Source organism: Tachypleus tridentatus, chromosome 3, assembly GCF_004210375.1.
Source record: "Tachypleus tridentatus isolate NWPU-2018 chromosome 3, ASM421037v1, whole genome shotgun sequence".
Classification (NCBI taxonomy): Eukaryota; Metazoa; Arthropoda; class Merostomata; order Xiphosura; family Limulidae; genus Tachypleus; species Tachypleus tridentatus.
Window position 1 is genome coordinate 103,839,650 of NC_134827.1, and position 27,671 is coordinate 103,867,320.

The 27,671-nt window shown below is 36.8% G+C and overlaps 1 long non-coding RNA gene across 2 annotated transcripts; it reads left to right on the forward strand.

Moving 5' to 3' along the window:
• The first annotated feature begins 1,137 nt into the window (after positions 1 to 1,137).
• LOC143247652 (uncharacterized) lies at positions 1,138 to 25,511 on the forward strand. Of its 2 annotated transcripts, none has more exons than XR_013026636.1 (3): positions 1,138 to 1,152; positions 17,735 to 18,040; positions 25,052 to 25,511. It is a non-coding gene; the product is annotated as an uncharacterized LOC143247652 (long non-coding RNA). The 2 variants fall into 2 exon arrangements; XR_013026635.1 differs by lacking the exon at positions 1,138 to 1,152 and adding an exon at positions 2,465 to 2,611.
• The last annotated feature ends 2,160 nt before the right edge of the window (positions 25,512 to 27,671 follow it).

Here is a 27,671-nt window from a genome sequence, read left to right on the forward strand (position 1 = left end):
GTGAACCGTATTGAACCCCCTGGCGTTTTAAACAGCTTTTGTATGATCTGTTTTCTAGTAGTTCGTTGATTAGAAAAATTCTTAAACGATACCCGAGCTTAACAGAAAACATTGACATGTTTGCAATATTAAAATTAGTTCAATTAATGAATGTTCGGGTTTTCTCATGTGGGGCCTGTTTTACATAGAAAATAAGTGAGTTCGTCTGTTTGTTAATATCTTTACAGGTAATAAACTAGAATCACTGAATATCGTAAACTACGTGAGACAAGGTTGCTAGTGAACGGTATAAAACAGTTTGGAAGATAAATAAAGATAGCTTCTGTTATCAGAGAATTTAAGCTTAGATTTCTACTTATCCCATTCTATTCGAACAACAACTCGTTTGTTTTAAATATGTTGATTGGTTAATGAGTAGGCCTTTGAGCTGCATGAGTTTGTCTTAAGTATATTAAGTGGTCAACGAGCATGTCTTTGAATTTTATACGTTTGTTTTAAATATACTGATTGGTCATCGAGAAGACACATGAACCGTATACGTTTCTCTTAAACATATTAATTGGTCGAAGAGTAGTTTTGGACTTGTATGTGGTCATCTTACCAAAAGTAGTATTCGAACTAGAGATGCCACACTTTTTTAGGTCATTGGTTTCGCGTCAGGGAGACTTGTAGGCCTTGCAGGCTAACATGCGTTTAGAGTTTCAATTCTTATAAGTTCCGTGAATTTCCGGAGACTTCTTATAAAATAAATTGTCTAGGAAGTAAAAAAGGCTCTGTTTTTACTTTACTAGTAAGAGTTCTGGTCTGACACGTTACAAGTTTCTGTAGTCAGAGAATCCTAATCAGTCACGTGACCTGTGCTGTTATGGTAACGAATATCTGATCAGACAAGTTAAGTTTTTATATTATTAAATATGTATTTTTTTTAGTCTTAGATTCTAAATAAAGAACCAAAAATGATCTGGCAAGCTTATTCTAATGATACTCAATGCCTATACGACCGACAAACTCTAATTACTGTTTAGTAACCGTCGATCTAAGTGGAGTGGTTAAAGTGGACCCAGGATCGAATCACGGTCATTAACAAGATAGAAAATAGCCCTTCTCAGGGATTCCTTGGAGACGGTAGCGTGTAAGCAGTTGAAACGTAAGGTAAAAACTAGATATTAATTAGTATTTAGCCATTAAAAACTTCATTAATTTCAGTAATTATTAATTAAACTTAGATGCTTGTATAGAGTATTAATCTTCACAACAGTTGATGTTCGATCTCCACAATCTTACCATAAATATTTATTACAAACCAGGCCTGGCATGGTCAGGTGGTTCAGGCACTCGACTCGTAATCCGAGGGTCGCGGGTTCGAGTCCCCGTCACACCAAACATGCTCGCCAGTTCAGCTGTGGGGGACGTTATAATGTTTCGAGCAATCCCACTATTCGTTGGTAAAATAGTAGCCCAAGAGTTGGCGGTGGGTGGTGATGACTAGCTGCCTTTCCTCTAGTCTTACACTGCTAAATTAGGGACGGCTAGCGCAGATAGCCCTCGGGTAGCTTTGCGCAAAATTCAAAACAAACTAAACTTATTTTAAACCCTGTATGTACGTGTACACTACACTAACATATTCTGGTTAGTTACGTATTCAGCAACATAAAACAGTAAATACTAATATTAGTTCAGTAATATCTCGTTTCTTACCATTAAAAACTTACACAAAGGAGTCTGTCTAATTTTGTTTACTCTTGGAAAAGAGTCAAATCTCTGGAATCTCAAATAAGTAAAGCAAGATAAACACACACACAAAACGTAGATTATAAATTCAAACAAATTTTTTCGTCTCTCTTTCAGTATTCTCAGAACTTTCTCCAGACGAAATCGCACGCTAAGTTCAAGGAGGTCTAAATGATAAATGTCCTATTTAAAAGATTTCATCTACTCGTTAAAAATTCCGCTAATGCTCGTTTATGGTAGTGTTCGCTATAAATATAAATTTTAACTTGATTTTTACATTAGTGAATCAGTTCGTTTGATATTTACGTCGTACGTTTTTGCTAGTTCGACTTCAAAAAGAGAATGCACATATAATTTATTGGAATAAACCTACATTCACGTTACGTAGTGTGTAGTTGTCGGACCTAACGCTGTTCCCTGTTAATTACGTCCTGGGATATGTTTTTTGTTGTTGTTGACTTATGTAGACAGTGTAGAGAACAAAATGCATTTAAGTGATGTTTAAAGGTCTTCAGAGGATTCCACAAGAGATATTTGTCAAAAGAACCCAGCGACTGTGCAGCTAGCACCGCCCCCACATATTTGTATGGTTAGGTTTGTTTTGAATTTCGCGCAAAGCTACACGAGGGCTATCTGCGCTAGCCGTCCCTAATTTAGCAGTGTAAGACTAGAGAGAAGGCAGCTAGTCATCACCACCCACCGCCAACTCTTGGGCTACTCTTTTACCAAACAATAATGGGATTTGCCATGCAATTATAACGCCCCACGGCTGAAAGGGCGAGCATGTTTAGTGCGATGGGGATTCGAACCTGCGATCTTCAGATGACGAGTCAAACGCCTTAACCCACCTGACCATGCCGGACCATTTACTTGTATCTAGGTGAGCAAATTACTTACAAGTTGCACAAATAGATATTGTTCAAGAAGAAAGGCCTGTGGATATTTCTCAGGTATTATGCATTCTCAGACAAGGCTAAAATATATAATAAAAATATTCCTTAGTTATTAATTATTTGATTTTAAGCCTAGAATTTATAGATATTGTTTTTTCATAAATATTTAATAATATACCTTGTGTTATTGTAGACATTGATACATCAAGATAAATTTCGTTATCAGATATTTTAAGTTGTTATTCACGGTAGGCAAATGTATATTAAACACTTTTGTCATTTTATACCATTAGGTTTTAAAATAAGTCTCGAAAATGAGGTGTTTATGTGCAGATTTATTAAGAGAATGCAGATGAACTCAATAGAAGACGTTCTTAAAGTTAACTTATAGACAAAACAGACGTGACAGCATGAGATCAGAGAGATTGTTTGTTTGTTTGTTTGAGTTTCGCACAAAGCTACTCGAGGGCTATCTGCGCTAGCCGTCCCTAATTTAGCAGTGTAAGACTAGAGGGAATGCAGCTAGTCATCACCACCAACCGCCAACTCATGGGCTACTCTTTTACAAACGAATAGTGGGACTGACTGTCACATTATAACGCCACTACGGCTGAAAAGGCGAGCATGTTTGGGGCAACCAGAATTCGAACCCACGACTCTCAGAGGTCAGAGAGAAATAAAATAATTTAAATGAATCTACATCTAGCAAGAAACTACAAGATACTCATGATGGACAGAGTACAGATAGCCTCTTGTGCACTTGACAATAACCAAAGTATTTCTGGGTAGTTTTTACAATTAGTTTACTACAAAGAAAATTTGTCTTTTTCTTACTTTTGCAACAAATCGCATAACAGAAAAAATGAAATATCATATTTCTTAAGAAAATATCAGTGACTACAACTTAAAGTAAACCTAATTTAATACAATCGAGAGTTCCATAAACTTGTATGGTTTGAACTTTGCTATTCAGATCGACATATTGTACAACAAAACGTGTTGTTTGTGTTTATTTTAAGTTTCTGAACAGCTTGGGACAAGTTGGAGAACCATATTTCCTGGTGAAGGTATATGGTTATCTTTCTCCAGGCAGCGCTGAGTTGAGAACCATATAGCCTAGAGCTGTTATCTATGTTCATACACTTCTGAGTTGAAAACCATATAGCCTGATGAAGGTTAGACTTGTTATCTATATAAAGGGAGCGCTGGATTGAGAACCATATAGCCTAGTGAAAGTTAAACCTATTATCTATGTTCGCACAGTATTACATGTGGTTGTTGTTTAGCGCTAAACTAAACAATGGTTTCACTGTGTTCTGCCCATCGTAGGTATCGAAGCCCGATTTCATAATTTAACATCCAAGCTAAAACGTTTTATGTACGTTTTTTAAAAATTAAATACAAAGCCACAGAATGGGCTATTTGTGCTCTGCCCACCACGGGTATCGAAACGCGGTTTCTAGAAAGTAGCTCCAAAGACGACTGGAAAAAATTGGATGTTTCAATTCAATAGATACACGTGATTTTTTTTTAAGGCGGTTAGAGAGTATGTAGAGCTTCCTATGGTATAATATGAATTTTTAGTGTTAACTTACAGCCAATAATAATAGGAACACTTTGTTTTTTTAAACGTGGCTGTAAAGAATTAAAGCATTCAAATTTAGAATGGCAACAGGAAGATGTGAAATACTAGGAAACAGAAAGTCTAACAGGAAGATGTGAAATACTAGGAAACAGAAAGTCTGATAGGAAGTTGTGAAATACTAGGAAACAGAAAGTCTGACAGGAAGATGTGAAATACAAGGAAACAGAAAGTCTAACAGGAAGATGTGAAATACTAGGAAACAGAAAGTCAAACAGGAAGATGTGAAATACTAGGAAACAGAAAGTCAAACAGGAAGATGTGAAATACTAGGAAACAGAAAGTCAAACAGGAAGATGTGAAATACTAGGAAACAGAAAGTCAAACAGGAAGATGTGAAATACTAGGAAACAGAAAGTCTGACAGGAAGATGTGAAATACTAGGAAACAGAAAGTCTGACAGGAAGATGTGAAATACAAGGAAACAGAAAGTGAAACAGGAAGATGTGAAATACTAGAAAAGAGAAAGTATGACAGGAAGATGTGAAATACTAGAAAACAGAAAGTCTGACAGGAAGATGTGAAATACTAGGAAACAGAAAGTCAAACAGGAAGATGTGAAATACTAGGAAACAGAAAGTCTAACAGGAAGATGTGAAATACTAGGAAACAGAAAGTCTGACAGGAAGATGTGAAATACTAGGAAACAGAAAGTCTGACAGGAAGATGTGAAATACAAGGAAACAGAAAGTCTGACAGGAAGATGTGAAATACTAGGAAACAGAAAGTCAAACAGGAAGATGTGAAATACAAGGAAACAGAAAGTCTGACAGGAAGATGTGAAATACTAGGAAACAGAAAGTCTAACAGGAAGATGTGAAATACTAGGAAACAGAAAGTCTAACAGGAAGATGTGAAATACTAGGAAACAGAAAGTCTGACAGGAAGATGTGAAATACTAGGAAACAGAAAGTCAAACAGGAAGATGTGAAATACTAGGAAACAGAAAGTCTGACAGGAAGATGTGAAATACTAGGAAACAGAAAGTCTGACAGGAAGATGTGAAATACTAGGAAACAGAAAGTCTGACAGGAAGATGTGAAATACAGAAAGGAAACAGAACGTTTGACAGGAAGATGTGAAATACTAGGAAACAGAAAGTCTGACAGGAAGATGTGAAATACTAGGAAACAGAAAGTCTGACAGGAAGATGTGAAATACTAGGAAACAGAAAGTCTGACAGGAAGATGTGAAATACTAGGAAACAGAAAGTCTGACAGGAAGATGTGAAATACTAGGAAACAGAAAGTCTGACAGGAAGATGTGAAATACTAGGAAACAGAAAGTCTGACAGGAAGATGTGAAATACTAGGAAACAGAAAGTCTGACAGGAAGATGTGAAATACTAGGAAACAGAAAGTCTGACAGGAAGATGTGAAATACTAGGAAACAGAAAGTCTGACAGGAAGATGTGAAATACTAGGAAACAGAAAGTCTGACAGGAAGATGTGAAATACTAGGAAACAGAAAGTCTGACAGGAAGATGTGAAATACTAGGAAACAGAAAGTCTGACAGGAAGATGTGAAATACTAGGAAACAGAAAGTCTGACAGGAAGATGTGAAATACTAGGAAACAGAAAGTCTGACAGGAAGATGTGAAATACTAGGAAACAGAAAGTCTGACAGGAAGATGTGAAATACTAGGAAACAGAAAGTCTGACAGGAAGATGTGAAATACTAGGAAACAGAAAGTCTGACAGGAAGACAGGAAGATGTGAAATACTAGGAAACAGAAAGTCTGACAGGAAGATGTGAAATACTAGGAAACAGAAAGTCTGACAGGAAGATGTGAAATACTAGGAAACAGAAAGTCAAACAGGAAGATGTGAAATACTAGGAAACAGAAAGTCTGACAGGAAGATGTGAAATACTAGGAAACAGAAAGTCTGACAGGAAGATGTGAAATACTAGGAAACAGAAAGTCTGACAGGAAGATGTGAAATACTAGGAAACAGAAAGTCTGACAGGAAGATGTGAAATACTAGGAAACAGAAAGTCTGACAGGAAGATGTGAAATACTAGGAAACAGAAAGTCTGACAGGAAGATGTGAAATACTAGGAAACAGAAAGTCTGACAGGAAGATGTGAAATACTAGGAAACAGAAAGTCTGACAGGAAGATGTGAAATACTAGGAAACAGAAAGTCTGACAGGAAGATGTGAAATACTAGGAAACAGAAAGTCTGACAGGAAGATGTGAAATACTAGGAAACAGAAAGTCTGACAGGAAGATGTGAAATACTAGGAAACAGAAAGTCTGACAGGAAGATGTGAAATACTAGGAAACAGAAAGTCTGACAGGAAGATGTGAAATACTAGGAAACAGAAAGTCTGACAGGAAGATGTGAAATACTAGGAAACAGAAAGTCTGACAGGAAGATGTGAAATACTAGGAAACAGAAAGTCTGACAGGAAGATGTGAAATACTAGGAAACAGAAAGTCTGACAGGAAGATGTGAAATACTAGGAAACAGAAAGTCTGACAGGAAGATGTGAAATACTAGGAAACAGAAAGTCTGACAGGAAGATGTGAAATACTAGGAAACAGAAAGTCTGACAGGAAGATGTGAAATACTAGGAAACAGAAAGTCTGACAGGAAGATGTGAAATACTAGGAAACAGAAAGTCTGACAGGAAGATGTGAAATACTAGGAAACAGAAAGAAACAGGAAGATGTGAAATACAAGGAAACAGAAAGTCTGACAGGAAGATGTGAAATACTAGGAAACAGAAAGTCTAACAGGAAGATGTGAAATACTAGGAAACAGAAAGTCTGACAGGAAGATGTGAAATACTAGGAAACAGAAAGTCTGACAGGAAGATGTGAAATACTAGGAAACAGAAAGTCTGACAGGAAGATGTGAAATACAAGGAAACAGAAAGTGAAACAGGAAGATGTGAAATACTAGGAAACAGAAAGTGAAACAGGAAGATGTGAAATACTAGGAAACAGACAGGAAGATGTGAAATACTAGGAAACAGAAAGTCTGACAGGAAGATGTGAAATACTAGGAAACAGAAAGTCTGACAGGAAGATGTGAAATACTAGGAAACAGAAAGTCTGACAGGAAGATGTGAAATACTAGGAAACAGAAAGTGAAACAGGAAGATGTGAAATACTAGGAAACAGAAAGTCTGACAGGAAGATGTGAAATACTAGGAAACAGAAAGTCTGACAGGAAGATGTGAAATACTAGGAAACAGAAAGTCTGACAGGAAGATGTGAAATACAAGGAAACAGAAAGTCTGACAGGAAGATGTGAAATACTAGGAAACAGAAAGTCTGACAGGAAGATGTGAAATACAAGGAAACAGAAAGTGAAACAGGAAGATGTGAAATACTAGGAAACAGAAAGTCTGACAGGAAGATGTGAAATACTAGGAAACAGAAAGTCTAACAGGAAGATGTGAAATACAAGGAAACAGAAAGTCTGACAGGAAGATGTGAAATACTAGGAAACAGAAAGTCAAACAGGAAGATGTGAAATACTAGGAAACAGAAAGTCTGACAGGAAGATGTGAAATACTAGGAAACAGAAAGTCTGACAGGAAGATGTGAAATACTAGGAAACAGAAAGTCTGACAGGAAGATGTGAAATACTAGGAAACAGAAAGTCTGACAGGAAGACAGGAAGATGTGAAATACTAGGAAACAGAAAGTCTGACAGGAAGATGTGAAATACTAGGAAACAGAAAGTCTGACAGGAAGATGTGAAATACTAGGAAACAGAAAGTCTGACAGGAAGATGTGAAATACTAGGAAACAGAAAGTCTGACAGGAAGATGTGAAATACTAGGAAACAGAAAGTCTGACAGGAAGATGTGAAATACTAGGAAACAGAAAGTCTGACAGGAAGATGTGAAATACTAGGAAACAGAAAGTCTGACAGGAAGATGTGAAATACTAGGAAACAGAAAGTCTGACAGGAAGATGTGAAATACTAGGAAACAGAAAGTCTGACAGGAAGATGTGAAATACTAGGAAAGGAAACAGAAATGTCTGACAGGAAGAAACAGGAAATACTAGGAAACAGAAAGTCTGACAGGAAGATGTGAAATACTAGGAAACAGAAAGTCTGACAGGAAGATGTGAAATACTAGGAAACAGAAAGTCTGACAGGAAGATGTGAAATACTAGGAAACAGAAAGTCTGACAGGAAGATGTGAAATAGAAGAAAGTCTGACAGGAAGATGTGAAATACTAGGAAACAGAAAGTCTGACAGGAAGATGTGAAATACTAGGAAACAGAAAGTCTGACAGGAAGATGTGAAATACTAGGAAACAGAAAGTCTGACAGGAAGATGTGAAATACTAGGAAACAGAAAGTCTGACAGGAAGATGTGAAATACTAGGAAACAGAAAGTCTGACAGGAAGATGTGAAATACTAGGAAACAGAAAGTCTGACAGGAAGATGTGAAATACTAGGAAACAGAAAGTCTGACAGGAAGATGTGAAATACTAGGAAACAGAAAGTCTGACAGGAAGATGTGAAATACTAGGAAACAGAAAGTCTGACAGGAAGATGTGAAATACTAGGAAACAGAAAGTCTGACAGGAAGATGTGAAATACTAGGAAACAGAAAGTCTGACAGGAAGATGTGAAATACTAGGAAACAGAAAGTCTGACAGGAAGATGTGAAATACTAGGAAACAGAAAGTCTGACAGGAAGATGTGAAATACTAGGAAACAGAAAGTCTGACAGGAAGATGTGAAATACTAGGAAACAGAAAGTCTGACAGGAAGATGTGAAATACTAGGAAACAGAAAGTCTGACAGGAAGATGTGAAATACTAGGAAACAGAAAGTCTGACAGGAAGATGTGAAATACTAGGAAACAGAAAGTCTGACAGGAAGATGTGAAATACTAGGAAACAGAAAGTCTGACAGGAAGATGTGAAATACTAGGAAACAGAAAGTCTGACAGGAAGACTAGGAAACAGAAAGTCTGACAGGAAGATGTGAAATACTAGGAAACAGAAAGTCTGACAGGAAGATGTGAAATACTAGGAAACAGAAAGTCTGACAGGAAGATGTGAAATACTAGGAAACAGAAAGTCTGACAGGAAGATGTGAAATACTAGAAACAGAAACAGAAAGAAATACTAGGAAACAGAAAGTCTGACAGGAAGATGTGAAATACTAGGAAACAGAAAGTTTGACAGGAAGATGTGAAATACTAGGAAACAGAAAGTCTGACAGGAAGATGTGAAATACAAGGAAACAGAAAGTGAAACAGGAAGATGTGAAATACTAGGAAACAGAAAGTCTGACAGGAAGATGTGAAATACTAGGAAACAGAAAGTCTGACAGGAAGATGTGAAATACTAGGAAACAGAAAGTCTGACAGGAAGATGTGAAATACTAGGAAACAGAAAGTCTGACAGGAAGATGTGAAATACTAGGAAACAGAAAGTCTGACAGGAAGATGTGAAATACTAGAAACAGAAAGTCTGACAGGAAGATGTGAAATACTAGGAAACAGAAAGTCTGACAGGAAGATGTGAAATACTAGGAAACAGAAAGTCTGACAGGAAGATGTGAAATACTAGGAAACAGAAAGTTTGACAGGTGAAATACTAGGAAACAGAAAGGAAGATGTGAAATACTAGGAAACAGAAAGTCTGACAGGAAGATGTGAAATACTAGGAAACAGAAAGTCTGACAGGAAGATGTGAAATACTAGAAAACAGAAAGTCTGACAGGAAGATGTGAAATACTAGGAAACAGAAAGTCTGACAGGAAGATGTGAAATACTAGGAAACAGAAAGTCTGACAGGAAGATGTGAAATACTAGGAAACAGAAAGTCTGACAGGAAGATGTGAAATACTAGGAAACAGAAAGTCTGACAGGAAGATGTGAAATACTAGAAAACAGAAAGTCTGACAGGAAGATGTGAAATACTAGGAAACAGAAAGTCTGACAGGAAGATGTGAAATACAGGAAGACTTGAAAACAGAAAGTCTGACAGGAAGATGTGAAATACTAGGAAACAGAAAGTTTGACAGGAAGATGTGAAATACTAGGAAACAGAAAGTCTGACAGGAAGATGTGAAATACTAGGAAACAGAAAGTCTGATGGGAAGACTTGAAACACTAGAAAAAGAAAGTTTGACGGGAAGACTTGAAGCACTAGAAAACAGAAAGTTTGACGGGAAGACTTGAAACACTAGAAAACAGAAAGTTTGACGGGAAGACTTGAAACACTAGAAAACAGAAAGTTTGACGGGAAGACTTGAAACACTAGAAAACAGAAAGTTTGACGGGAAGACTTGAAACACTAGAAAACAGAAAGTTTGAAAGTAAGACTTGAAACACTAGAAAACAGAAAGTTTGAAAGGAAGACTTGAAACACTAGAAAACAGAAAGTTTGAAAGTAAGACTTGAAACACTAGAAAACAGAAAGTTTGAAAGTAAGACTTGAAACACTAGAAAACAGAAAGTTTGACGGGAAGACTTGAAACACTAGAAAACAGAAAGTTTGAAAGTAAGACTTGAGACACTAGAAAACAGAAAGTTTGACGGGAAGACTTGAAACACTAGAAAACAGAAAGTTTGAAAGTAAGACTTGAAACACTAGAAAACAGAAAGTTTGACGGGAAGACTTGAAACACTAGAAAACAGAAAGTTTGAAAGTAAGACTTGAAACACTAGAAAACAGAAAGTTTGACATGAAGACTTGAAACACTAGAAAAAGATAGTTTGACGGGAAGACTTGAAATACTAGTAAACAGAAAGTTTGAAAGTAAGACTTGAAACACTAGAAAACAGAAAGTTTGACATGAAGACTTGAAACACTAGAAACAGAAAGTTTGACGGGAAGACTTGAAACACTAGAAAACAGAAAGTTTGACGGGAAGACTTGAAACACTAGAAAACAGAAAGTTTGACGGGAAGACTTGAAACACAAGAAAAAAAAAGTTTGACGGGAAGACTTGAAACACTAGAAAACAGAAAGTTTGACGGGAAGACTTGAAACACTAGAAAAAGAAAGTTTGACGGGAAGACTTGAAACACTAGAAAACAGAAAGTTTGATGGGAAGACTTGAAACACTAGAAAACAGAAAGTTTGACGGGAAGACTTGAAACACTAGAAAAAGAAAGTTTGACGGGAAGACTTGAAACACTAGAAAAAGAAAGTTTGATGGGAAGACTTGAAACACTAGAAAACAGAAAGTTTGACGGGAAGACTTGAAACACTAGAAAACAGAAAGTTTGAAAGTAAGACTTGAAACACTAGAAAACAGAAAGTTTGATGGGAAGACTTGAAACACTAGAAAACAGAAAGTTTGACGGGAAGACTTGAAACACTGGAAAACAGACTGGTAATCCACTCTACACAGACTGAAAACACCAACAAAACAACGGAAACAACTGCCAGAAGGAAGACAATTTCGATAACAATTCCACCGACAACCAACAACCTATCTTTCCAGGTAGAAGTGAAAACACCTATTTTTATGAAACACCTCAAACCAGTATATTAAACAACTCTTTCAAATAATTTTCACACAAAACTATCAACTTAATTTCACAGAAAGGAAAACTAGTCAACAACTTCACATAAAGAGATGTTACTCCTATAAATAACTTAAAACAATACATCATCAAAATTATAATATCAGATAAAGACGCTTTTGTTATAATGAACACAAATGAATACATTCAAAAAATGAACATCTTATCAGATATAAACAAATTTAAACTACTAAACACAAATCCAACAAAAACACATGAAACCAATTAAACAAAATACTACTACAAATGAAAAAACCAACACAATCTGAGAAAACTTTTATTCTTACCTACGAAAGACCAACCATGCACACCATAACTATACGGCACCCCCAAACCTCACAAACCCGATTATCCACTACGACCCACAATGTCGACCTACGAATCATTTAACTACAACGTCGATGAATGTATAGCGTGGGCATTTTATAAATGTGTAACATCAGCTGGCACCTTCTTCAAAGATTCTTTCAACCTTAAATATATTCTTAATCAACTAAATCATAAAGCTTTAATGGTCACTTTTGATGTAATTTCCCTCTTCACAGAAGTCCCAGCAACTGAAGCCTGCAAGGTCGGCTTAGAACTTTATATCCAAGACCCCAACCCATTGATACACATTCCCAGCAACCAAGATCAACCCTTATAGAAATCTCTACCACAAAAAGTAACTTTATGTTCAATAACCAAAACTACCTACATATAAATGTCCTAAGTAGGGGAATCCTTTGTTTACCAGTTCTAGCCAACATTCTTACGACACAGATTGAATCTCAAGCGAACAATTCAGCTTTACACCCACCACTATACTGGTACAGGTATGTTAATGATACAGTTGTTGGATTCACATGTACAGAACGCATACTTAGTTTTCTCAATCATGTTAACTCCATACACCCCAACATTAAGTTTATTTGTGAACAAGACAAAAACTAACCAAATATCATTTCTTAACCTCAAAATCACTAGAACTGATACACAATTCAAAACAGAAATCCACAGACTCGTGCTGGATAATACATTCCCTGGGACTCAGCACATGAAACAAAACAAAAACTTAACATATTAAGAAACCAAATAAACAGAGCCACAAAACTATGTTAACCCGATTACATTAACGATGAAATCAACAAAATAAAACAACGCTTCATCAAGATCTACAAATTTCCTCAGAAAACTGTAGACAAAAATATACACACACACCTAGATCAACAAGAAACAAATAACAATGAATCCCAAGATACAACAAACTGCAACACCTTATACTGCTGTATAACATATGTTCCTGACATCAGTGAAAAAATAACCAACATTTGGAAAAACTTACAACAAAACACAACATTCCAGTAAACATCAAATTTACTGAAAAACCAGGCATAAAACTAAAGTACATACTATGTAAAAACTACACTGACAAACACATTAACATAATTTATAAAATACAATGAAACAACTGCCACGACTTTTGTATTGGAGAAACAAGCAGAAAAATGGAAACCAGATTCAAAGAACACACAAAACACCTTTATATGATTTTGATCAAATAAGCACAACATAACCACAGAAAACATCCAGATGCTAAGTTTGTTTGTTTTTGGAATTTCGCACAAAACTACTCGAGGGCCATCTGTGCTAGCCGTCCCTAATTTAGCAGTGTAAGACTAGAGGGAAGGCAGCTAGTCATCACCACCCACCGCCAACTCTTGGGCTACTCTTTTACCAACGAATAGTAGGATTGACCGTCACATTATAACGCCCCCACGGCTGGTAGGGCGAGCATGTTTGGCGCGACTCGGGCGCGAACCCGCGACCCTCAGATTACGAAGCGCACGCCTTAACGCGCTAGGCCAAATATAAAGGAACACCTTTGCCCTCCAGTGGCTCAGCGGTATGTCTGCAGACTTACAACGTTAAAAACCGGGTTTCGATACCCGTGGTAGGCAGAGCACAGATAGCCCATTGTGTAGCTTTGTGCTTAATACAAAACAAAACAGAAAACAAAACAGGAATACCTTTATACCTATACTAATTAATAGCCTAACGTACACCTGCAACGCCCTCTACAATCCCGTACTCATTTATACTCTCGTCCCCAAGACCTGTGTCCGGCAACGGCCACATTCAAACTCTCTCTTTCTTAACCTGAAGATGACTTACGAAGGTTGATACGTTGTTCTCTGCTTTATTAGTAAAAGTGTTAATACCAATACCAGCTGTTTTGAGATACATTTTCTTAGGAAACAGGAAAAAACTCGTGACAAAAGAAAGGACAAACCAGAATTCAAACAAAATGATAAACACCCAGTATAATGAAAGATCGGATATTCTTATTTAAATATTGAAGCAAAACGTGTGTATATTTACTTTACATATAAACTACAACTCAAAACTGGTATTTGGAATAATCTTTCAAAAGAAAGGCACGCTAAGTAACAAACGGTCTTCAGTAATCCTACTGTAATAAATAAAGCCATTTTGTTTCTACAATCTAAGAAAAATATACAAAACCAAATAGGAACAGCGTATTTTAAATGTGATTCTTTCACCACCAGAGGCAAACTGAGAAATGATTTGTTTAAACATATGTTAAGAGCTGCGTCTACAACACGTTAGCCAAGCTGTGACCCTCTGGCAAAACCCGCCTTTATGACTGAGGGTATTAGGCCCACGCACTAGTTATTAATCGTATTTTAAATTTCAAGTTCATGAATTAAAGTGGTTTACTTAACAACTAACTTTTAATAGTGAAGTATCATTCCAATAATTCTTTCATCTAAGTAATAATTTTAAAAAAAAACTATCTGACACATCCTGTACTAATCATAAGCTCGAGACGGAACTAGGAAGTCTAAACAAAGGCTGGCTAGGGGTAATATGTGTTTATAAACAGAGAAAGAATGTTGGAATATAGATTATATATACTAACCTAAACACCACTCTGCGGGCAGCCATTTCCCTAACAGTATTATTCATATTTCATTGAGAAAAACTGAAAGTTCTCCAAAAAACAAGGGGATTTTTTTTTCTTGGAATTACTTCTCATGCGCAACTCGTTGCATCAAAAATGACTCACTGTACAGAACTAAGAAATTCCATAAATGTTAGTGATATAAACTATAATGTTTTCATACATCAAAAGTGGTGTCGTTTATGGAAAGAAAACAATATTCGTTTTTTAAAGATTATATCAATAAAGGTATAATCAAACTCTCACGTAAAGTTCTGGTGAAAACTATGTTATTGTTGTGAGCCGAGCACTTCTTTAAAAAATTGTGTTCTGTGGTAAAGAAATGGTTGTTGTACATATCACAGTTGTTCTTTTAATTGTCTTAATATTGAATACCCAAAGTGTAAAATTTTGTATGAGTATTCGTTTATGGTGCCATTCAACAGAATACGAAGGAATTTTGGTCACATACATAGATGCTGATATACTCGTTACATCCATTATAGTGAGAAGATCTATAAAGAGATAAACTTAGTACCTACTGCTTTGAGTATTGCGTTAAAGGTTTAAAAAATGTACAACGAATAAATCAACGCTGTCAAAAGAAATAAAGATATTGCACGTGGTGGCGCTGTAATCAGATATACGCACCTATCTATTACAAGCACATATATAAATAACTATAGGTCAATTAATTTGATATCTCTTGATCTTATCTTATCCATAGGCTTAAAGCAAATTTATAAGGACACCAATATAACTTTTTTATCAATTGCATATTCTTCATAAAAGGAAAAACACATTTTTTTGATAGGCCAGGTATACTTGAACTTTTAATTACTAGATTCCCTGTCTCGTTGTCACAGAACGCGCTCTGCACTCTGGGGGCCGTGGTGAACTGAAGCGTAGCCGTCAAATCTCTTTATTCGATCAAACAAGAACAATCCAAGAGTTGGCGGTGCGTGCTGTTAACTAACTGCCTTTACCTCTGATCTGTTAGTTCAAAATTAATGACAGTTATGCGCAGGTAGCTGTTATGTAAAATTTTACAACAAACAAACATGTTTCTGAACGTGTACAAACAAAGCTGATGACATGGATAAACTTGTGGGCCATCTTAATGTTAGCTTTGAAATTGGTGAAAAATAACTTTATCATGTATTTAATGACTAAAACGGTTTTGAAAGCAAAGCTACACGAGAGCTATCTGTGCTAGCCGTCCCTAATTTAGAAGTGGAAGACAAGTGTAAAGGCACCTAGTCATCACCACCCACCGTCTAATATTGGGATACTCTTTTACCAAACAATAATGAGATTTACCGTGCAATTATAACGCCCCACGGATGAAAGGGCGAGCATGTTTAGTGCGATGGGGGATTCGAACCTGCAACCTTCAGATAACGAGTCCAACGTCTTAACCCACCTGACCATGCAGACCACGTTTCTTAATGTGTTAAGTTTTAGTTTTGTTTCATGTGCTGAGTCCCAGAGAATGTGTAATCCAGTGCGGGTGATTCTTCTGTGGATTTCTATTTTGAATTGTGTATCAGTTCTAGTGTTTGAAAATGATGTCCCAAAAACGTTCTAAAAATACAGTCAAAGGTGTTCAAGAACAAAATATATATGCAATAACAGTATATGAAAATACGACCAACTAGTAGTGTATTGGCTGTGTAAGAATAACGTTCCCGAAGTGCTATAAAATGTATCACAGAAATGTGAAACTATAACATAATGAGAATGTAATAAGACTGCTAACGGGCCTTGCAAAACCTGGTGAATATGGCACTCGACTCCCAGTATGCGGGTCCTAGGTTCAAATCCCGTCCTCGAACGCCCTTTTAACTGTGTGAGCGTTGTAATATTACGATCAATTCTACTTTTCGTTGATAAAAGAGTTGGCGGTGGTTGGTGTTGACTAGTTTTTTTTTTTTCCCTCTAGTCTTTTATAGTATACTAAATTCGGGACGTCTAGTGCAAATAGCCCTCAAGTAGCTTTGCGCGAAATTCGAAACAAATCAAACTGTCGAGCAAGCTGTAATTTCGACCCATACAATTGGCACAATATAGATGGCCTACTGTTCAGGTGCGCGCTTGGCACGATATAAATGGTCCACTGTTCAGGTGCGCGCTCATCAACAAACGAGGACAGAAATAATTCTCTTTTGGAATGTTAATTTAATTTGAAAACCCGCTTCCTTTCTGATTAACGCACGCAACTTTCTAAGGTCTAGGGTCATCGTAGATCAAGAATTTGATATTTTCATTGAAACATTGCGTCCGACCTTGTCTCCCGCTGGGACAGCGGCAAGTCTTCGAATTTACAAAGTTAAAATCAGGAGCTCGATTTCATCGATGGACACAGCAGACAGCCCGATGTGGCTTTGCTGTAAGAAAACACACACTAACCTCAGTGATAAGGATACTGAAAACTGAATATTGTGTGAATAAGTACTGATTTGTTTAAATTTGTTTACGTTTTTAGAATCGCCATTCCAGTTGGATATTTTTATTTCATGTGATATAAAACTTCACGTGTTTTTCGTGATGACGAGAAACCAATTTGGAATAGAAACGTTCCTAAGAAGGTCATCTCCAGGTTGATACCCATACCAGCTGTTCTAAGATATATTTTTACGTGTTTTTAACGATGAAACATTTTCAAGGAAAGAGAAGAAGCGAACGGCGGTAACTTGGAATTCAGATTTGCTGATGACATCACGAAATGTTTAGACAACCGAGCGTGAAGTGCATAACTTCACAAGTAAAGCATTGAGAAACTATGTCGTCCACGACATAAATGCTTATAGGCGATGATAAATCGATTTAAATAAGACATTTTCCGTATTTGCTTCACACACAACCTGAATTTCTCCACGGTTATAAAGGTTTAACAAACACGGATATTAATTATTTTATATCTTTTCATCCGACAAAATTCTGTAAATAAATACGTCTTGGACGCTATGAACATGTAGTACTGATTTTTCTTGTTATTATTACAGCGGTGAATCATTAAATTTGGGTTCGGTATGTGATGAAAGCGAACCCACCAACACAACTTGATACTGAACAACTGTGATCTACCCCTGGCGACAACAAGTGTAAACAAAACGTGAACTGAATCGAGCTTGTGCGGTTGAAGTGTCAGTAGGAGAGACCAATTACAGCCACTCTCTTGGGAGTATTATGAAGTCACTAATGGCCGCCGACATAAATAAACATCGTGTTGAACAGCGTCATATTCGCATCAAGGTCTGACAAGGAGGAAGAGGGTGTCTGTCATACGAGGCCTGTGAGTAGAGAGCCAGGTAAGAGAAACATTTACCATGTAGTTTACATTCCTTGCGATTCGTAGTATATGTGGTCCTTACCTAAATAAACTAGTGCTACGTTTCATGGAGTATGGTTTAAAACACTTAGTAGAATACTGTGTTGGCAAAAACAGTTGTAATATGCTGCGTACAAGCGAAGTAAATGAAAACAAAACAGCAGTCCGTATGGACTCAGTGTTTTTGAAGTGATACCACGAGAAAGTGTGGTTAGAATAATAGATTAACTTGAAGGCACATATAACTCTAGAACAAGTATTATTTTCAGTAGACAACAATTAGATCTTTATAATTGGATACTGATTGGGTTTTTATGGTAAGTGTTTCGTGTCTCATGTTGGATATGAAAGACCATTTATTTGGTTATGCCCATTAAGTTAACAGTACTTTAGTGGACAGAGGTTTCACAACCATCGTGAAGAACCCTCAACCATCAGGTTGTTATGTAATCTTATATCTGTGTGCCATTTAGCCAGGCTGGAAATCCAGTTGAAAACGTTTTCATTGTCAAAACCCAAGTATACGCGTAGAAAGGTTTCCAGTGTCGAGATTCTATCTGGGAAATCGTAAAGAAAGTCTTACTGTGTCAAAACGAGGGTGTCCGCTTGAAAAGGTTTTACGACATACATTTCTGTAGGTTCACATGGAAAGGTTTACAATGTGAAACTTTGGAAGTTCACGTGGAAATGTTTTCCAGTGTGAAACTTTGGATATTGACGTGGAAAAGTTTACGATGTTTAAATCTGGGACCCTACATGAAAACTCTTACAATGTCAAAACGTCCATTTGGGAAGGTTTACAATGACAAAACCTAGAGATACACATGGAAAGGTTCACAAAGTAAAAATGTGAGAAACGACTTGAAAAGTTTTAAAATGTGTAATATATATATATATATATATTATAATCGTAAACCGAAACACATTACATGAATTTTTTTTTAAATACGCTGCACTTTAAAACAAAACAAAACAGGATTTTAGGATACAAGGTACAACATGGGATTATAAAATGTACCCTAAACAAAATTCATGTCAATGTGTTTTGGTTTATGGTTTGAATATTTTATGGTTATAATATAATTAATCAGAGGTTGAGATTTACTGTTTCTAACGCAGTCCTTCCTCATGATTTTGTTTATTCATTTAGCTTCATTTCATTAGTCAATAGAGAGAGAAGAGAGAGAGATAATTTACTTGGAAAGGTTTATAATGTAAAACCTGGAAATTCACATGATAATAAAATTACTATATTTGTTTTAACTTAATATGACGCATTATTATTGTTGTATGCCAATTTCTTTGATCAGCAACGTGAGGATATTGGAAAACTTAAAACGTGTTTGAAACAAATTTATTTTAAGTCTGTTTAAAGTAATAGCCAGAAAAGGACTCTCTATATCTGTTGCAACGTGTGTTCTTACTGGGGGGATTTTTTTAAAATACACTGAGATCGAAGAATTCAAATGAATAAAGATTAGGGTTAACATTTGTAATTCTATGCAATTCTGTGTTTGTTAAACACGTACCTTCACGTCTGTATATTTTTGTAACTTTTACGTATTCACACCCTTCCAGCTCATTAATGTTAAGAACTAAGCCTAAAGGGCTTAGTCACGTGATTTGAAATCCAACGAATCGGTCGCTGAGCTTAAGTAACGTTTGTAAATGAACATTCGATAGTTGCGTTTTTGTTGATTTTTTTCGTCTTTCAAGTTTTTGATATCAAACTTCACTTTGTCACAGCGAATTACAGGGTCGGCGTGGCACCAGAGTCGAACACACACTGTCGGTGTGTGTTGATAAAATCTCGCTAGAGCCACGGTCACCCCTCTGAAAAAGCTGTTTACAGGGCATCTTTATAGTGTGAAGTTACTTAATGGAATGTGACGTGTTTCCCAAGAGAATTCCATGCGTGCTCGATAGGACTAAGGTCCAGTTAGCATGAAGGCCACTCTATTCGGTCAATCTCTTCTTTTTCAACGGATGTGTCGACCAATTTAGTGTAGCGGAGGTGGGCGTTACAACCCATTAGGCTAAAGTAAGGGGAAATTGCTTCAGCATATTGTAGCACAATTGATTACTGATTGAGATTTCAAAAATGAATCGTATTGACGGTGTACTTCAGCGGAATGTAGAGGTATGTGGTCCACAACGTGGTCCCCATCACGAGTCGTATTAATAGTGCAGTTCAGTAGAATGTAGAATTTTTGTGGTACACAATATTGTCCCCATCACAAGTCGTTTTAATAATGCAGTTCAGTAGAATGTAGAATTTTTGTGGTCCACAACGTGGTCCCCATCATGAGTCGTTTTAATAGTGCAGTTCAGTAGAAAGTAGAATTTTTGTGGTCCACAACGTGGTCCCCAACATGAGTTGTTTTAATAGTGCAGTTCAGTAAGGGTCGATTTAGGCCCTTATTCTCTACATGTGAATTTGAACTTTTTATCCCACTTGTAGGTCAAGTGCAACTCGTTAAAATATAAGAAAGTACTCTTCGTGTTATTGGTCCATTAGATGTGTTTTTGCATCAGTACAGAGAATTCTTTTGTCTTTCTATAGGCAGAACATATTTGACTAGGCGCCTGACATACAGGCAGATCTTGTGAAGTCTGTTTCCGACTATCGTACGGCTGCGAATAGTTGAATCAGTCTCGGAACAGGCTGTTTGTGATTACGTCGAGTCAGAATCGGTAGATAACAGCAGCTTGGAAACAATGGGTTTCTGTTCTCTGCCCACCACGGGTATTGAAGCCCGGTTTCTGCTGTTATAAGTCCGCAAGCATACCGTTGTGCCACTGGGGGTATTAGGTAGATTCAACAGATGGCAAAACCATGATAATTCAAAAAATGCATTTTCTTCAAAATTGAATTATCACATTAAAAACTTCCAGAATCATTCGAGGTTTGAACCCTGTAGTGAATACAGCGAAAATATCCCATAAACAAACGCACGTTTTAAAACGAATATGAATTTCATCTCGTTTACGCGCGGCCTTTCGTTATCAGAGAAGGCTTAACTATGACAGATATATATCTGTGTGTATTTATGATGTTAGAAAAAACACGTAGGTTCAAGAAGTCTTGATAGAAATGAAATAAAACCCCTATAAACCGAGCGCTTTTCGAAGGATGGAACGAGTGATTTATCTGTATAGAGAGAGTTCAATTACTTCATGAATGTCATCCTGATTTTTCAAGAACTGTTTATTTCTTCGTGTACTATTGTAAGCGTCTTATTTCCGGAACAATGTAGCTGGTGGCGAGAGTATATGTGAAAGTGCTAGGAATATTTTAATTTTAGAAATGGCTAAATATATGCATATGTTTGTTTTCAAATTTCGCGCAAAGCTACACGAGGGCTATCTGCGCTAGCCGTCCCTAATTTAGAAGTATAAGACTAGAGGGAAGGTCGGATAGTCATCATCACCCACCGCCAACTTTTGGGCTACTCTTTAACCAACGAAAAGTGGGATTGATCGTGACTTATAATACCCCCCATGGCTGAAAGGGCGAGCATGCTTCGTGTGACGGTGATTCGAACCCGCGACCCTCGAGAGTTGTGACCATCTGGCCATGCCGGACCTATATGTATATTTAAAACTATAATTGATGTTTAAGTATAACAAAGGTGACACCTGGAGACTGATTGAAAAAGATGCGTTACACTAATCAGTTTATAAAAACAGGTATGAAAAATTATATTAAACAAATAATAAGTTTAAGGAAATTCAGCTTTCATGGCCAAGCGCGTTAAAGCGTGCGACTCGTAATCTGAGGGTCGCGGGTTCGAATCCTGGTCGCACCAAACATGCTCGCCCTCCCAGCCGTGGGGGCGTTATAATGTGACGGTCAATGCCACTATTCGTTGGTAAAAGAGTAGCCCAAGAGTTGGCGGTGGGTGGTGATGACTAGCTGCCTTCCCTCTAGTCTTACACTGCTAAATTAGGGACGGCTAGCACAGTTAGCCCTCGTGTAGCTTTGTTCGAAATTCCAAACAAACAAACAGCTTTCATAATACATAAAAAAAGCAAATAATGAATTATTTTTCTTTTTTCTGGCAAAGATGAAACCAACGATCACTGATTCCAGGACCTAGATTTATTCCGAAAGGTTGAAAAGTGTTTAGATTAGCACTCCTATAAGTTCCACTTATTTCTCTACCTGCTTTAGTTCTGAGTCTTGTTTCACTGTCTTTGAGAGTTGTATTGTTAATGAAATGACAAGAGCTGGTGAAAATGTTAAGCAAGAGAGAGCTCTTGTTTGGTGTTAATAGAAGATTTATGGTTGTCTAAACGTTCTTTAAGAGTTGTTTGTGTTTGTCGTACGGATGGCATTTTTTACACTGTGTAAGATAAATGGTGTTTTTATTTCACAAGTGATTTCTTTAGATATTTCAAAGCTTCTTTTGATTGCGCTTGTCAGAAAATGAGTCGGTGATTTTTATGAACTTGCAGGTTTGACAACGGGTTCTTATTGCATGGACGACAACCAATTTTGGATGGGTTTGTTTTGTTTTTTGAATTTCGTGTATAGCTACACGAGGGCTATCTGCGCTAGCCGTCCCTAATTTATCAGTGTAAGATTAGAGGGAACGCAGCTATTCATCACCACCTATCACCAAATCTTGTGCTACTCTTTTACCAACGAATAGTGGGATTGACCGTCACTTTATGACGCCCCTACGGGTGAAAGGGCGAGCATGTTTGGTGTGACTGGGATTCGAACTCGTGTAGCCCTCAGATTACGAGTAGAACGCCTTAACACACCTGGCCGTGTCGGGCGTTTAGGATGGGACGTAATTCACTTTTGTGTGAGCAACTGTAAGTTTTAGACTTCTGCTTTCTCAGAAGAAAACGGAAACTTCAAAAATCTTTAAGATAATCGTTGAGTTGTAGGTGATAAAAATGATTTTTTTTTCGGAATTCGTTAAAATTTTCTGAGTTTTTAAATTGATAGGAATTTTATTTAAAAGTTTTAGTGTTATTCTGGTTCAGGATGTTTTTTTCTGCTGATTGTTGTTAGCCCTTTCAGTCTGTCTGTTTGACTTCGGTCTCTCCGTGTGTCCTCTTTGCAACATGGTTTGTTTTAGATCCTTAGCGTGTTTTCTGTACTCTGTTTGGTCTGAGCATGTTTCCTTTATTCTGAGAGCTTAAATGTAGATAATGTTTCGTTTAGTGTGAGAGGAGTAACAGTTTTATATTGAAGGTATTGTGGTCTAGCAGTAAAATTCCGTTTTGTTTTGAAAAACTGTATGTCAAGAAAGTTGATCATAGCTGAACACGATTGTTTCGTGAAACGAGTTTTTGTATGTGTGATAAATTCTTTAAGTAATTTAAGACCAGCTGTCCAAATAACAAAATGTCTATTTTTCACATACGAGGTTTTACATGACTTGCTTGTAAAAGTTGGTTTTCAATATGACCCATAAAAATGTTGGTATAATTGGAAGCCATTTTGGTGCACATTACAGTACTGTTAGCCTAAATGTAGTGTTCGTTATTAACTTCGAAGATGTTCAGAGTTAAAAACCAGGCTGGCAAGATCGGTTATTGTTTGATATTCTGATCTGTACTTCAGTGTTTCTAGTCCATCATATGGGATGTTTGTGGAAAGGTGAGAAACATCCATCGTGCAAAGAAGACTATTGGGTGGTAAGTGTCCGTCAGTAGCAGTATCTTCTGTGATGTTAATGAAGTGGGTAGTATACGTTATGTAAGAGGGGAAGGTACAGGGAATACGTTTCATGTGCTGGTCATCAGAAGCAGACTACTATTCAGTAGTAACCGTATTTATATTAGAAATTACGGATCGACCAGAGTTGTTTGGTTTGTGTATTTTGGGTAAGAGATAAAATCTACCAGGAAAAGTTTGGGTGTCAAATACTGAAAGGGTTTCTTTATTAAGTTTATTGTCTTGGAGAAGTATTTTTAAGTTTATGAGGCCGGGTTTTAATAAACTGAGATGTAGGACCATGTGAGAATTTTCTTATACAAATTACTGCCCTCTGGTGAGAGTTTTCTTATACAAATTACTGCCCTCTGGTGAGAGTTTTCTTGTACAAATTACTGCCCTCTGGTGAGAGTTTTCTTATACAAATTACTGCCCTCTGGTGAGAATGGTAATAGCTCTACCATTGTCCACTGGCTTTATTATGACATTGTAGTTCTAGTTCAGGTTGTTTAAAACACTTCTTGTATTTTGGTTAATATTATTAGGACATTGTTTGGAAGATTCTAAGATCTGTATTTATATAATTTTCTACAGCTTTAATATCGCTCTCTAAAAGATATCTTTCATAAAATATATTAAAATGTCAAAGAAAGGAACGACAATCACTTTTACAAAATTATAAACAAGCTAAACTGTATCCAATCAACTTTTGGATATTGAGCCGAAAATCAGATACTTCGGATATGATGAAAGCCAACTTCGAAAAAGGTTTCACTGCATATTCGTCATATCGACCATTTGTTGTTTGTTTCTTTTTCTGTGTTGATAAGTTTAGAAGATTCTCGTCTATACCACGAACGTTCTTTTACCTCTCGACGACATTGGACGAAGCTAACAACAGTTTATACAGTGATTATAAAAAACAGAACCTTCTATAGCTGTACAGTACAAAATAGTACTGTGTGGTAATGATTAAGGGTTAATAAAGTGAATTATTTACCTTATCTGCCTGTCTTCCAACTATTAAACAGTGCATTTCCATCTAGGTAAACCCCTCTAGCTATTGGTGTATATATTTTACGACAAGACTGAAAGATTTACTGCGTCAAAATCTGAGAAAACTGCTCGTTTGATTGCAAATGACTCTAAAGTCCTAGCATGGCCTGGTAGGTAGGGCACATGTAAACTAAGGATTGTAGGTTCGAATTCCCCTCCCAGAAAATGATGCGACAGATACAATTACAACAGCTCTAAATGCTATACGTTTTCCTCTGTTGATTATTTTACAGTGTAAGAAATGATTTACTTTTGTCACAGGGTTGCCTGGTTTGGTGGACTTTAATCTATCATCAGTAACTGTGGACAAGCCTAAATCGAAAAACAATTGCCCAGCCGTGGTAATAAGAATTCGACGTCTTGTTACAGATGAGAATCCACAAACGGTGGCAAGAGACGTCCAGATGTCCCAGGCAACGATTTGCAACATAAATAAGAAGAATCGACGGATTAGGACAGATGACTCGCAATCTGCAGGACAAGGGATCGAACCCTCTCACCAAATACGTTTGCCCTTTCAGCGGCGGGGGAGTCATATAGCGACAATCAATCCTACGAAATGGCGGTAGGTGGTGTTGTCAGGTTCATTTCAAAAGAGGCGTGTAATCCGAAATGCAATGAATAACATGAATTTCTTTAAAACCAAACAAAATTACGCCATGTTTTAACTTCAAAATTTCTTTTTAGAGATATAAAAATAATTGTAGTCCAAAAAAAGAAATTGTAGACGGTCTCAAAATTGTCTTATTTCCTTTATGAAACACGCCATCACTATTGAATCTTGCTGGCGAATCCTCTGAATAGTTCTACTCGGCAGATATAGCATTTGGAGTGTGTTGCTATTGAAGTCAGAGAGCAACGGAAGAACCAGCAATCAGTTGAGAAACTTCCCGTATCGCTATCGGGGATTTTGTTCACTTTCTGTAGCCATTGCTTTCCGTAATCGTTTCAGGTGTCGAATATAAGTTTTGTAAACAACCACTAGGGTTACAAGAAAATAAACTTAAATTATCTTCTTTTTTTTTTAACAATTCCACGTAAATACGTTGCAAAGCTAGTCTAGTTTTGAAAATTACATTGCGTGAACAATACATTTTGATTGTGGTTGACTGCAAAGTTAAACAATGGGTTATTTTTACTGTACCAACCAAGAGTATTAAACCCGAATAATTTGGGTTACAAGAAACAATAAACAGTGTTATTAATATGTGACGAACACATAAATAAGACATCAAAGATTAGGCTTGCTTGTAACATTTTCAGGTGTCGTACGTTTAAATATTGAGAGAAGATAACGGTCCAATAAATGTATTAGTAAGTAAAAATGTCAGTTCTAGACGATAGGAGGTAGCAATAAACTTAATGATTTTTATTTATAATTAATAATTAGAGAGATTTGCTATCTATTAAGTAAGACGTTGTCGTTTATTCGCATAAAGTGTGTACCTAAACATTTTCTTCGTGTAGTCACAGTGAGAACGTGTGACCATTTTGTGATTTAGAGAAATGAAATTAGAGAATACTTCAACTGTCGGTATTCGAATCCCCGTCGCACCAAACATGCTCGCCCCTTTCAGCCGTGGGGGCGTTATAATGTGGCGGTAAATCCCACTATTCGTTGCTAAAAGAGTCGTCCAAGAGTTGGCGGTGGGTGGTGATGACTAGCTGCCTTTCCTCTAGTCTTACACTGCTAAATTAGAGACAGTTAGCGCAGATAGCCCTCGTGTAGCTTTGCGCGAAATTCATAAAACAAATAAATTATATAATTATTATATATAATTAACTTTCGTCTGGAAATAAATTTCGACCACTGTTTGTGAGCCACATTTCGAAGCTTTCATTTGTATTCTTTCAAATATTCAAGATTGTTATATGGTTATCGTTATATGTTATCAACAGACTTGCTTTTGCGCAGTTTCCTCTGTCAAGCTTAATCTTAGTTAAAGACACTAACAGATAGCAATTATACGGATAAAGATATTGTAAATAATAAAATATCAATCGCTGTTAATAAACAGACAAGAACAATAATCACGTGTAACATTCCATTTAAAAATGCACAATCAATCGAACAAGAACACTGACGAACGAATGATTACAAATAAACATTATATAAGTTAACGTTTCATCCCCCGCTGGGACAGCAGTAAGTCCACTGACTTACAACGCTAAAATTAGGAGTTCGATTCCCCTCGGTGGACACAGCAAATAACCCGATGTTGCTTACGTTTCCAACCGAAATAAACAATTCACCAACATTCCGAACAAAAATCCACGAAATGACCAGAAATCTGAACATTGTAATTCAGACACGGACAAACGTTTTGTCAACTCTGTTCTTTCATGTTTTAGTCTGGCCCAGCATGGTCAAGTGGTTAAGGCAATCGACTCGTAGTCTGAGGATCGCGGGTTCGAATCCCTGTCACACCAAACATGTTCGCCCTTTCAGCCGTGGGGGTGTTATAACGTGACGGTCAGTCCCACTATTCGTTGGTAAAAGAGTTTTCGGTGGGTGGTGATGACTAGCTGCCTTCCCTCTAGTCTTACACTGCTAAATTAGGGACGGCTAGCGCAGATAGCCCTCGTGTAGCTTTGTTCGAAATTCGAAAACAAAACAACAAATTATTCCATTAGTGGAAAACCTCTACACTGGATGGGTGAGGTGAAGAAAAAGTGTTATTATTCATGTTTGATACTTTCACTACGATATATGTCCATCTTCTCTTTGTTTGGTTTAACTTGTGTTCAGGGTTACCGAAACTAGTGTAACACAATAACACACGTTGATCAAAGTATGAATTAAACTGCATCTACCTTGAACTTATATTTCAAAGTTAAACAATTTTCAGAATAATAATGTTATTAATTAAGTATATTTATT